We start from the raw sequence: 12,818 nt of genomic DNA, 5'->3' as shown, positions 1-12,818 counted from the left end.
ACGATCCACGATCTACCGATCAAAGACAAGACGAGTCCGTGATCCGACAGCAATAAAACATGAAAAAAAGGAACGCGGAACGAAGTTAATTATAGTTCTTGATTCTCAACGAAAGAATTTCTCGGACGAACGAAGGGCGAACGTCTCTCTGGGGCGCTTCGTAAAAACTGTCTCGCGCGGAAACGAGCCACTGAAAATCCACGAGGAAAAGATTGGGAGGGAAAGCTCGGTGATCGGAGTGCAATCGAGCTTGTTCAGCAAACATTTTCCCGTGCCGTTTGCTTTTCACGGCAAAAGTTACGCCGCGTCGCGTGCATCTCCTTTCAGGTCCCCGTTACTTCGATGGTTTCCAAGCCCCTCTTTTCTCCTCGTCGTCGTCGTTGGATTTTCGCGTTTTATGACGCTGTCAGAGAGAGAAAGAGAGAGAGAGGCCCGTGGAAATCCTCCGAAGCGAAGCGGAGCGATAAAAGGGAAACCGTTCGACGGAAAAATCCATTTACGCGATCATCGCCGGTGTCGAATTCTGTCCGATGGACACGTTTCACACCGTGACTCCTGTGTAGCGGAGGTTCCACGCGAGGCGACCCTAATTCCTTGACTGCCTTGACATAGTTTCCCTTCTTTTTGCATTTGAAAATCATTTGCCGGCGTGTTTCGCGCGGAAAATAGCCTCTGTCGAAAGGAATCAAGAGCGAGAGTGCTTCTGCTTCGAATCGTTTTACCGCTTTGCAAACCGAAATTTGGCTCAACAATTCGGTTACATAAACCTAAATAATTAGGTTATATAAACATTTAAATAATAACGCGGCAATTTCTAGCGGTGCCTCAGAGTCAAAGGGTTCATTCGGGTGCAAAGCGTCCAAACGTTTAAACACAAAGTCGATCGGTTTATCGTTAAGTTTATTGTTAAACGAAGGTGACGGTAACCATTGATTTACCATTGGTTAAACGAGGGTACCAATAACGTTAAAAATGACTTCAAAAATTATATTAAAAATTACTTTAAAAATTGCTTTAAAAATTACATTAAAAATAATAAACGATAACATCAATATAATCGAATGATAATCGTAAGAACAAGTCTAACCGGACCCAACGAAACAGAATTCGAGAAAGGATCCGTCCGTGCATGGCAGACCTTTTCTACTTGCGGCGGATCCGCTCGCGTGCTCTGGACCATTTCGCAATCGCGCAGAAATTCCGCCCCGCGGAACGGCCGATACGCGATCGTTTCCGTAAATTACGGTAGCGAAGGATGTCGCGGAACAAGACGGGGAAGGAACAGGGCCGCGGAGACACTCCAGGATGCAATTGGCTGCACTGTAGGAGTCCCGCGCTCTTATCCTCGAAAACAGAATTAATTCGAGTCGTTCTCTCGCGTGTGCGCGAACGAACGGGGGACGGGGGAAAACGGGGGGAGCGTGCTCGAACTTCTAACGAAGCTGAATTAATGACGGAACTATCGGCTTTTCGCGACGTCGACGACGTATCCTTTCACGGGACAGAGGCGAACTTTTACGGGCGGTGTCGATCCGCGCGTTTCGCGCCTTGTTGCGCCCTTACCGGAAAACGGGGAACGGTCGTTTCGCAAGGAACACTCGAACGCGTTGGGTGGCTGGATGTTCATCGAATCGATCCGTTCGTAAAAATTCAGCGGATAGTATTGGGCGACGTTATCTGTTGAGCTCAGGATGTCCGTAAACGTCGTCTAGAAGTCGTCGTTAAGGCGTCTTATGGACATCTAGAACGTTGTTTAGAAGACGTCTCTAAACGTGGACTATTAAGACGTCTTATAGACTTCTAGGGTGTCTTATGGACGTCTTATAGACATCTAGGGTGTCTTATGGAAGTCTTAGAGACATCTAGGATGCCTTATGGACGTCTTATGGACATCTAGGGTGTCTTCTGAACATCTTGTAGACATCTATGATGTCTTCTGAACATCTTGTAGACATCTAGGATGTCTTCTGAACATCTTGTAGGCATCTAGGATGTCTTCTGAACATCTTGTAGACATCTAGGATGTCTCCTGGACATCGTCTCGGAGACGTCTTTAAACGTCGTCTATAAGACATACTAGATGTCCATAAGACGTCCTCGACGACGTTCAGAGACGTCTTCTCGACGACATTTAGAGACGTCTTCTCGTCGACTTCTTCTCGTCGATATTTACAGACGTGTTCTAGACGTCATTCAAAGACGTCTTAAAAACGTAAATTCTCAACGTCGAAACGACACCCACGAGACGTTAAACGAGAGTTAAAAGATTGAATTTTCACCAGAAATCGTCGTTCGCCAGATCAAATTTCAACCGAAAATAAATAATAAATTGCAATCCATGATAGCGTCGAGAAAAGTTAGACAACGAGGAAACTCCGAAGAACAATTGGTCTCTCTCTCTCTCTCTCCCTCTCTCTCTCTCCACTTCAACGTCGCAGTTCTTTGAGAATGTCGCGCAGTTCTCCCAGCGTTCGCGGAGGCGCGCATCTGCGAAAATCGTCGGCCCTGACCGTCGGCGAAATTGAATTCGGCGGAGAATTAATCCGCGGTATCGGTGGTTGTGTGCCGCGGCCGGTTCCGAGAGCGGCGACAATTAAAAATGAACGCGAGGCCGGCCTTTAAGAATGAAAAAGAATGCCACGGGAGCCTCGGTAAAAGCGGCAGACTACTCTATTGTGCGAAACTGTGTCACAGGGACTCGGCGCTCGACGCTCGCCGAGAGACCGAACCGAAGAGTGCTCCTCTCCCTCGCCTTTTTCTCGCTACCGTCGTCCATTTTTCATCCCCGGATGATTCCCGCGTCGCGACGCTCTGCGAAACGCTTGCTGCGGCCGCGAGGACGATTCATGGATCCGTGGATCCATCGGCGAATCCGAGATCTTGTCCACGCGGATCTCCTCGCCGGCCGGAAGCATCTGAGAGCGTCTCTCTCTAATTCTAATATTTTTAATTCTAATTTTTAATTTCAATTTTTAATTCTATTTTCTCTTAATCCTAAAAGCAATACGAAGCTTAGTAATTAGTTTCTAGCTCGAGCGATAATTGTTTTAGCAGTAATCACAACGCCTAAAAATGTGAATATCCTTCTGTTTGCTTTCACCCTCGTCCGCGTTTCATCGCTGCGGGAAAAGTCGCCCCCGTTTCAACGGCCACGGGGAAAAGAGTCGCGAGAACGGCTTTATTTCCTCGAGGACCACCCGGCTATCGTTTCAGGGTGCAATGGCTGCAGCGAAAGCGCAGCCAGGGTCCCTCGACAGGGTCGCGAACGTCCCTGTTCCGGAACTTTGGCGGGAATCTCGCCACGTCGCGCGAGAACTTTTGCTTTTCAAAGAAATATTCAGCGACCGCGGAAAGACCTTTCGAACCAGAATTCACGCGGACTTCGTTGCCGAAAGAACTCGCCTAAAGCCGCGAGCCCTTCGCATTCGGTCGGGTTACTCGGCACGGACGGTAATTGATTCGATCCGCCGCCAGTTTGTACGTATACGGCACGATAATCGCGTTACCAGTCTTTGTTGGTAATTGAGTGTCGGCTTCGAGGCAGTTTAACCGAGGAAATATTCGTGCAGTAATTAGGCGAACAATGCAGCCATGGTTACACGACGTGGTGCTCCACTGGAAACGGTGAGACGACATTTTTCGAAATGTTATTTCAACGCGTTGTTTCATTTCGTAATTATTTTCGCGATTAGAGACGTTATTTTAAGCAACGCTTTATTTTGGCTTAGAATCATTATAGAGAATTGTTCGAAGTAATAAAAGAATTGTGTTCGAACGAATAGAGTACTTTATGACGAATAATTATTAGTTATTATTAATTCGGTTAAAATATTCGGCTAAAAATAATTCAGTCAGCCAAAAAGAATTAATTTGGATGATTATTTTAGATAATTTACTTTCAATTAATATAGTCCATCTTTTAATTGCAACTCCGCCTTGGTTACGCAACGATGGCACGACGAATCGATGAACGTAAATATGAAACGTTAACGATTTTTCCCCAATTTTCCGCGGAGATTTTAATGGGAAACGAAGAAAGTCGAGTCGATTTCACGGCGATTCGAACGAATTCGATCAGGAAGGATATCCATCGGAGAGATATACTTTTCCCGGAAAGACGAATTTTTCTTCTGCTTTTGATCCGCGCATCGGCGAGCTCTCGCCGGCCATTTCGGCCGGAAAGAAATCATTTAATCCCGAAAGTAATTTCTATCGCGACCCGCCGCTCGAAATTACTATTCGCATTACGGCCCCGGCACCGACTTATTCGCTCGACCGATCCAGCATCTTCCTTCTTCCACGTCCGGGAAATAAATTGCTCCCGCTAAGTGCTCGGGGAAGTTCGTTTTCGCGCCAAGATACCCCTGATTCCCCATCTCCCCCGCTGTCGTAACGAAAGAAATGTCCAAACAACGAATCTTTAAAACTTCTCGTCCGAACGGAACGATTTAGATGAAATCGACCCGATAATACTTTCGTCGAATTTTCTATCCGATACCCAGATACCGCGGGGACGTCTTTGATACCTTTTTGTTCTTGAAAGTTCGTCCAAATGTGACCTATACGTTATTTCTAACGATTCTAATAAATCAATAAAATACACTGCTTAATTGCAATATAGTAAAATGTTGAATAAAAATGGGCCAACTTCGACCGTCGATAACTCCGCGGAAGATCATCATCATTAAAGCTTGAAATCTCTGCTTTAAGACAGCCTTTCTCGATTTTAAGATTGACGCACCCTCGTCACTGTAGCCATTTAAACGCGAAGCCATGTTTGTCGTATTGAAAATTGCCAAGGTCGCTCTAAAGTGCTGCAACTTCGCGAAAAAAAATCGCAGTCACGTTTCTTTTTTTTTGAACTGAAGAGAAAAGATCAAGCTTCATTCTTACGTGAACTGCAACTCTGAAAAAAATTTGACAAAGTCTGTGCATTTCGTTAAACTTCTTACAATGAATTCGTTACATTTACTCGAATATAATTTTATTCCATCGTCGTTTTTTTAAATTTTAGTTTAGTTTAGCTTTTTTTAAATTTTATTCCAGCATCGTTCAAGATTTAGTGTACCTCGTTAAATGAAATGCATCCATTGCGGGTCCTTCAGAGGCACGATCAAATTTCGAGTGATCAACGAAATGAAGAGAACGACCGGCCTTTTTCCCAAATTATACGCGATTTACTTCGTTCGGAAGATTTCTTTTGACCGCGATACCGTCGCGATGAAATTTTCCACGAATTTTCCGGGCGAGCCGCGTTTTCCAGTCAAGTATTTCGCCTTCCATCGATAATGGCCGTTTCAGAGCGGCGCGGCCCGTCGGCCGGCCAGCAATTTTCCCGTATATCGAGAGTATCGGACCTTGGCCGGGCTTTAAAAGCTCATAATGCGCGGTTCCCGAATCAATGAACCGTTAATTGCTTTCGAGAATAATGCAAAGGAAAGGCCGCGCGCTAATTGCTCGGCGAACTATTGTTTCTTCCCGTTAGATTCGACCGTAACCCGGCCGAAAAAACATCGCCTCTCGATCGTGCTCGAAACGATCAAGGAAAAACGCGCGGATCTGCGGCTGCATCTCGCGGATTTTAGAGAAATATTTCGGGTAAATATACCTGTTTCATAATACCGCTCAATTATGACAAACACCGATCAATTGCGACCCCTTCTTGAAACAGTAGCACAAACGCGTTTCCCACTAAAACCGCTACATTTTTTAACTTTGCTTGTACTTGACATTTTCTATCACTTCTTTTCAGATTTTTACGTGTTACGCTCTGCCATTTAATTATGATCAAATAATAATCTGAACAATATTTACGAATTATTCGAATTTACCATCGGAGATGTTGCAACAGGTCACACAGCGACTTTAAAGCGCTGTAACTTTGCGAGAAAAAATCGCATCGACCTGATTCGGCCCTCAAATTAAAGAGGAAGGTCCGAAATATACGATGTTATAAACGGCACCCTCGAAAAAAATTTGTCCAAGTCCATAGAGCGCGTTGAACTTTACACCCCTTCGGTGTCGAGAACGTGCCTTCGGATTTAGAATGCTACAGTCCCAGCGATGCATGGTATTAAAAATCAAAATACAGCATCGTAAAGCAGAGATTTCGAGCTTTAATTTACAGTAAGAGTCATAATTTTACGACAACTTTTAACGGAGTTACGGCTGATCGAAGGCAGACAATTTTTCGGGCGAAAGTCAGCGGACGCTTTAATTTTGCTGTTGAGTGGATAAAAAATGGGAGTCAGAAAAATCTCGTCGGAATTATTAATTTGCCGCGTTTCTTTCACCGGCGCTATATTCAATTAGAACAGCGGTTTTATTGCTCCCCCCCCCCCGGTAATTAGTTTCGTAGCAACGTAATAATTGCACGCCGGAAGCTTGAAATTGGCCGCGGTCGGAGTATCGTAAATAGTTTCGAAACACCGGGACCAATTATTCTCATGGAAACGCGTCGTTATTTTATTATCGAAGTAACGCCAGGTAGACGGAGAAAAAGGCGGACACTCGAATTGAGACATCGCCGCCCGGCCGACGTGCTCCGCGTTCGTCCGCGAGATTTTTCGTTCTTTTCTCCCCGGAAGTAGACGCGCCCCCTGCGCTCTGACGACCCTCCTCTCGCCGCGTCAAGCAGCGTCCACGTGCCGGCAAACAAGCGCAAACAACCGGGGATGGATCCAAGCCGGCCGTGCTCGTTTGTCTTCCGGCCGACAATCCGTTTTCAACCCCTTGACGCTCAAACCGTTCCCCCGCGAACTACTTTCGCCGCGCCTGTCGCGCGCGGTTGAAAAGTACACCGAGCCGGACCGACAGCGAGAACGGCATCATTAAACTCACGTTTGTATCTGCCGGATCATCCTTCAACGGTTCTCGAAGGCCACGAGGTTTTCTTTCTTCGAAGCCGATCGGCCGAACGGCTGCTCGATAAGTCGGAGGCGAATGACCGTCGAAACTACCCTTAGAGCTCCTCTCCCGAAATAACTCTCTCCGTCGAAGCGAAAGCCTCGACAAATTCGATTCTTATCGTTTTTCATGTCCGCAGATGATTGAGCACGCTGCTCGTCATAGTAATTAATATAAAAGAAGCGATATTTTTTTTGTTTTCGAGAAATCCGTAAGTTTCGGAGCTTCCGGGGGTTCTTCATTTTTCGCGACCACTGTTTGCGGCGATAAAATCTGACAAAATTCTCGGACACGCGCCTTAAGGTACATAATACGCCACATTTTTCTCGAAATTTTTGGAAAGCATCCGCCAGGGGAAAATGATCTACGGGGAGGGGGATGAAATCTGATTTACGTGAATTGCGGTCCAATTGCGGGAGTAAACGGATTTTTATGCAAAATAGAAACGATATAAATCGATTGCGACAAACAGAAATTCAATAATTAATAATAATAATAATAATTCAGTTCTTTATTATTTTATCGAGCCATTCTTGTCGCAAATGCATAAAATCGGCAGTCTGCTAAGTCTGCGAGAAATATCTTCGACAATGCATTTGAAAAAATTTATTTATTTATCGAATATATACGGAAAATTACCCATTAGTTATAAAATTACAAAAAAAAAAATAGCAAATACAGAGGTTTAGAATGACTGGATGACAAGATTGCTGAACAAAGTTCGGAATTGCTTTAAACACGGTCGCGAAGATGTTTCGCCGGGGGTTGAAGTGTGTTTTAAAGCACGTGCTCGGCAGTTACCTGATCGAACGAGATTGTCTGCGTTATCTAACCAAAAAGACGCATCCCGCGCGCGCATAAATCGAGGCTTCCCTTTGATCCACGGCCGAACGATGGATCGCGTTTGCCAGCGTTCTTCGTCCTCCCGCTCCATCGCGTTTAATTAAACGCATCAGTGTCAAGACGCTCCACTCGAGACAATCGCAGCCGCCGAATGCACAGGCATGCATCCCGCGAAGATCTCTCCCTTGCACCCGGACTTTATCGATCGGTTTCCCTACAGGCGAACGCACCGGCACATCCTACGAATAACGATTTCCAATTCCCGGCACACCGGCCGCCTTCACGAGCGCAAACTTTGCCGAGCTTTGCCAAGCTTTGGCAAACTCGTCTCGTCCCGAAATCATTTTCCTCGATCTTCGCCGATCGAAGCCGGGAGACACGCTTGGACGTTTCATTGGTTTTTATAATCTATTATAAATCTATTACTAATAATCGATTATAATCTATTATAATCTATTACAGCAAAATTCTGAAGAATTTAAATGATTTCTTGACACCAGGAACAACAGAAAGAATAATAGATCTAGAAGAATAATTTTCAGAATGAATAAATTCAAAAATGCACGAATAAAGCTAAGAATTATTAGAATAAAAGTCAACTGTTCTAGTCGTTAAAAAATGGTCCGTCGTGTCCGAGGGTTGATGCGAGACACTGTAAATGTCTTTGCCGATGCTTCTCCATGAAACTCGATACAGCGGCGACGTCGCAGAGAATCTGATCGAGAAATCCCGAGGAAGCGTGATTTTTCTGTTTCTAAAATGTTCTCGGATTTTTTAAACATCCCCAAAGATCGCTTCTGGTGTCTCGAATACCTCGAATAACTCGGATAACTCGAATAATTCGGATAACTCGAATAATTCGAATAACTCGGATAACTCGAATAATTCGGATAACTCGAATAACTTGGATAACTTGAATGACTCGAATAACTCGAATACATTCACTTCAATTTTAAATCCGAGCAGCTAGAAATTTCGGGCCCGGCGCCAGGCCCGAAGAGGACACTTGATCCGAGCGGAACCGAAAACGTTCGGGCACAGGTTCACGGATCGTTCCGCCGCCAACCCTCCCGATCTCGGAACTCTCGCGCGACGACACGGGAGCTTCGATCGCTCCATTTTTCTCCGTTCACGCTCTAGTCTACACCGGGACGTGCGCCGATAATGCGAGGAAAAAGGATGAAAAACCGTGAACATTTTATTTATAGCCGGGTTTATTCGGTCGTGAAACACGGCGGGGCGCGGAGGAGGGGGCGCGGGGAAGAAAGCCGGCGGACGAAGAGAAAAAGAGAGAGGAGAGCCGCGTGTCGAATTTCTCGACGTTTTAATTCCCGCGCGGGCGGAGCTTCGAAATTCGGCCGGGAAAAGGGCGGTGGATGCATCGGGTCCCGCATAACTGGGTCACCGGTCGAACACGTTCAACCCCCTCTGCGGACGTATGCGGATACCGATATATTTCCCCCTCCCGCGGCTGCACCGGTCAGGCAAAAGTTTTTTGGACGACGGCCAAAACGACGGGGGTTCCCGATCGCGCGCCGGCCGTCGAAACTCGTCGACTTGTTGCTGATGCAAGAGTCGCGATCCATTTTGCTAACACCCCCGAACCACCCCGCATCGATTCCGTTTTGGATATGTGCTGCTGGAGGCTGCGAACGCTATTGCCCCCGCGAATGGACCCGTAAATTTTGTCCAGTTAGCCGGCGACAACTAGGGATGCTCGCGATTCCGAGGAGTCGATTCTCGAATGCATTCGGAATCGAATTTTAAGGGTCGATTCTTCTCAGACATCGAACTCGTTCGGAATCGAAGTTCTGGAAACAATTCTTCCAGTAAATCGAATCCGATCGGAGTCGAATTTTAAGAATCGATTATTCCACAAAATCGAGTGCATTCGGGATCGAATGTTAAGGGTCGATTCTTCTGAAACATTGAACCTATTCAGAATCAAATTTCTGGAAATAATTCTTCTAGTAAATCAAATGCATTCGGAATGAAATAATTATTTAAAAGAAAATGATCGAGTTCCGTTCGTACGTAATAAAAATATATATTTTGTAATCTAAAGGGTGTTTTGCCCGTTCGATGAACAAACAATGAATAAACAATGCTTTAAAAGGGGCCTAGAATGCTCGTCGAATAAAGACGGATATTTTAACTTCGTCATTAAAAATCCTATTAACAGGCTTCCGCCAAATAAAGCATGATAAGGGTAGAATTCGATTCTTCGTAGGCGTCGTACAATCAGTGATTTTTCGACTGGAACACCGAATCAGGAAAAATAATCCCGACGATGGAGGCACTAAGATCGGATCGGGATAGATCCGGAAGAGGATTCCTCCGTCTTCCGAGTGTCGGGTCGCAAGTTCTCGCGTCGTTCTCCAATATAATCGGCCCCTGCGAGAGCCACCCTCGCGATTTTCTCGTCACCCTTCCGGCGCCGGCGTCCGGTGTGCGCGAGTGCAAATGGAATCGTTGAACTCGTATATATACCGTCTTCCTTCGCAGATGGCAGCTACTCCGGCACTCGAGGCTTCTAGCCCTAGCTCCGCAGCCCAGGGAGCCTGGAAACGCTTGGAAACGCTTAACCCCTCGATTGGCTGCGCGTGCTTGCGAGAGAAGGGTGGCTCTCGACCGAAAACACAGCCCGCGTTCCGTGTCACTTGACTCGTTATCGAGCTCCTCGCTCCTCGATCCCTTTCGTTTTCACCTAAGGTCATCGATACCCACCCCCGCATCATCAATCTAAATTCGGCGTTCTATTTTCGACCGGCTACGCTCGATCGCAAGGGACGGGGCGGTTTATATCGAGAGTTTTGCATTAGGGATGCGCTCGGTTCTCTTTAAGGAAACTGTTCCGAATTGAATCGCGAGGATCGATTCTCTCGTAGAATTGAAGCAGACTTTGCGAGAATCGATCGTTCGTTTTCAATTCACACCCTCGTTGCTGTGTACAGCTTTATGGCTTTTGTGTAACGAGCTTGCGATTAGAATGGTGGTAATTGCTAGATTTTATTTCAGTAATGCAGTACACATTGTGTAATTGTATAGATAGGCAGTTTTTGAACATTTCGTGTGTCTCACTGTGCGGTAATAAATCGTATCGTACAATTGCATAAATAATTTACACGATTTTGGAATATTTTATACTTTTTATTATGTACTAGATAATTAAGTTTGGTACTTATTTTTTGATTGGGTGTTTCACAGTCACCCTATACAATTTTGGAACATTTTATATTATATATTAAAAATCGATTTTTGGATCGAAATGATCGGTTTTCCCAAGAATCGAGCCGGAAAAAGCGAACAACCCCCCATTGTACATCCTCCGTTCTTCTGTAGAGTTGTCTCAACCCTCTTGGGTTTTCAGTTAAATTGGTTTCGCGAACGGTTTCGAGTGTCATCCATCTTTCTTCTTGAATAGGTCGACGAGGGGGTCGATAGAGAGACGGACTGCTAATAAGGGAAACCGGACGAGGAATCGAACAAACCTCGAGGAAACTATTTACGGAGCAATATATTTCGTAGGTGAATTGATTAAGTAACTGGGACAACTGAAATAGAATAGGGTAACGAGCCCTTGAACAAGAAGAACCGAAACGAATTAAGCCGCACGAAATGGAAAACGAAATTCGAGCCACCGGGTCAACAAAGACACGATCCGCTCTTCGGCCTCTCTCTCTCTCCCTCTCTCGCTCTCGCGCGCGCGCGCTCTCTCTCATTTTCATGAATAAGTAATGCCACCAATTTATGATATTATCTCCGTCGTCCGATTATTTTCTACTAATGGAAAATTCATTCCGCCCGTTCCGATTCGAGCTACACGAAGATTCCATGTACCGTTCCTAATTGCCGATCCTTTCTTTCCTTGAACCGCTGATCCTCGGCTCGCGTTTCATTCAACCGCGACCTTAAAACAACTGCGACCATTCGAATCCTTTGAGGCCTTTCGATTCTCCTTCGATTTCATTGTTGTTATCATTTGTTTATTTGTTCATTTATTTATTTATTCATTCGTTTATTTATTTATTTATTTAGTTACGGGATGTAAGACTCTAGATCCAATCAAATTTTTTATTCGTTTGTGAACGTGTATTATATAATATGTATAAAATATAAATATAAAATACAATCTAATATGAAATATAATAATATAATAAAATATACATTATTAAACAATATAAATATTAGCAAAATGTAATAAACGATATAATGAATAGGGTTGTTCTAGGGCTAATAAGTAACAAGGGTTAACACACACAGTGGTATTGGTAAAATACTTCGAAGTGCTTCCGACGAGAGATCAGGCTATTCGCTGAACTCGTTTTCCAAACTCCTTTCCGCGATCGTGCGATTTTTCTTTTTCGGATTGTTTATTTTTCATTGATTCACATCGATCGAACGGGAAGAGTTCGAAACTCGTGGACCGCGCAAGGCGTGATTCTCTTTAAAGTTACGGCTAGCTGGCCGTAGTAGTATCTTGAAAGGGATGCGGCAGCGTAAGCGGTCCCATTCATAAACCTAAAATCAATGACGAATTGGTGAAAAGAAATCCGTGGCCGGGGATTGGCCGCGGCTCGTCGCCATGATGGTATCGCCGGCCAATCGTCGACCGTGTCTTGTTTTCCCGTAGTCGTGCACTCGTGGCAAATTCTCTCTCTCTCTCTCTCTCTCTCTCTCTCTCTCTCTCTCCCTCTCTCTCGCGAAAATTCCATCTCTCTCGCAGCGATTTCTTAGCAATTATTTTCGGAGACAGGTCTCGCACCTGCGACCCTTCAGGGAAACGTTAATTAAAATTCTTATTCGCGTTTTACCTGCCGGAATCGGAACGCTTCGAGGGGCTCCTTTCGCTTTTCACCGGCTAAACGGGCGATTGTTTAATTACAAACGCAACGGAGGACGGATTAACGCGACCAGCGGCTTTCCGCGGATTTTTATTCAAACGAAGAAATAAATGAAAACGGTTTGCTTTACCTTTCCTTTGCCAGCACAACGGGTTAATCCGCATTGTTGTCGAATCGAATCATTTACTGTTGACTCGAAAGAGTATTACGACGAAGGTTTAAAAC

The 12,818-nt window shown here is 45.2% G+C and overlaps 1 protein-coding gene across 2 annotated transcripts in view; it reads left to right on the top strand.

Annotated features, from left to right (window-relative positions):
• Window positions 1-12,818, top strand: part of Rap1 (RAS oncogene family member Rap1) — a 49,240-nt gene that overhangs the window by 29,080 nt on the left and 7,342 nt on the right. The gene's annotated exons all lie outside the window — the stretch shown is intronic.

This window comes from Megalopta genalis, chromosome 3 (assembly GCF_051020955.1).
Source record: "Megalopta genalis isolate 19385.01 chromosome 3, iyMegGena1_principal, whole genome shotgun sequence".
Classification (NCBI taxonomy): Eukaryota; Metazoa; Arthropoda; class Insecta; order Hymenoptera; family Halictidae; genus Megalopta; species Megalopta genalis.
This window is presented reverse-complemented; position numbering and strand designations above follow the sequence as displayed.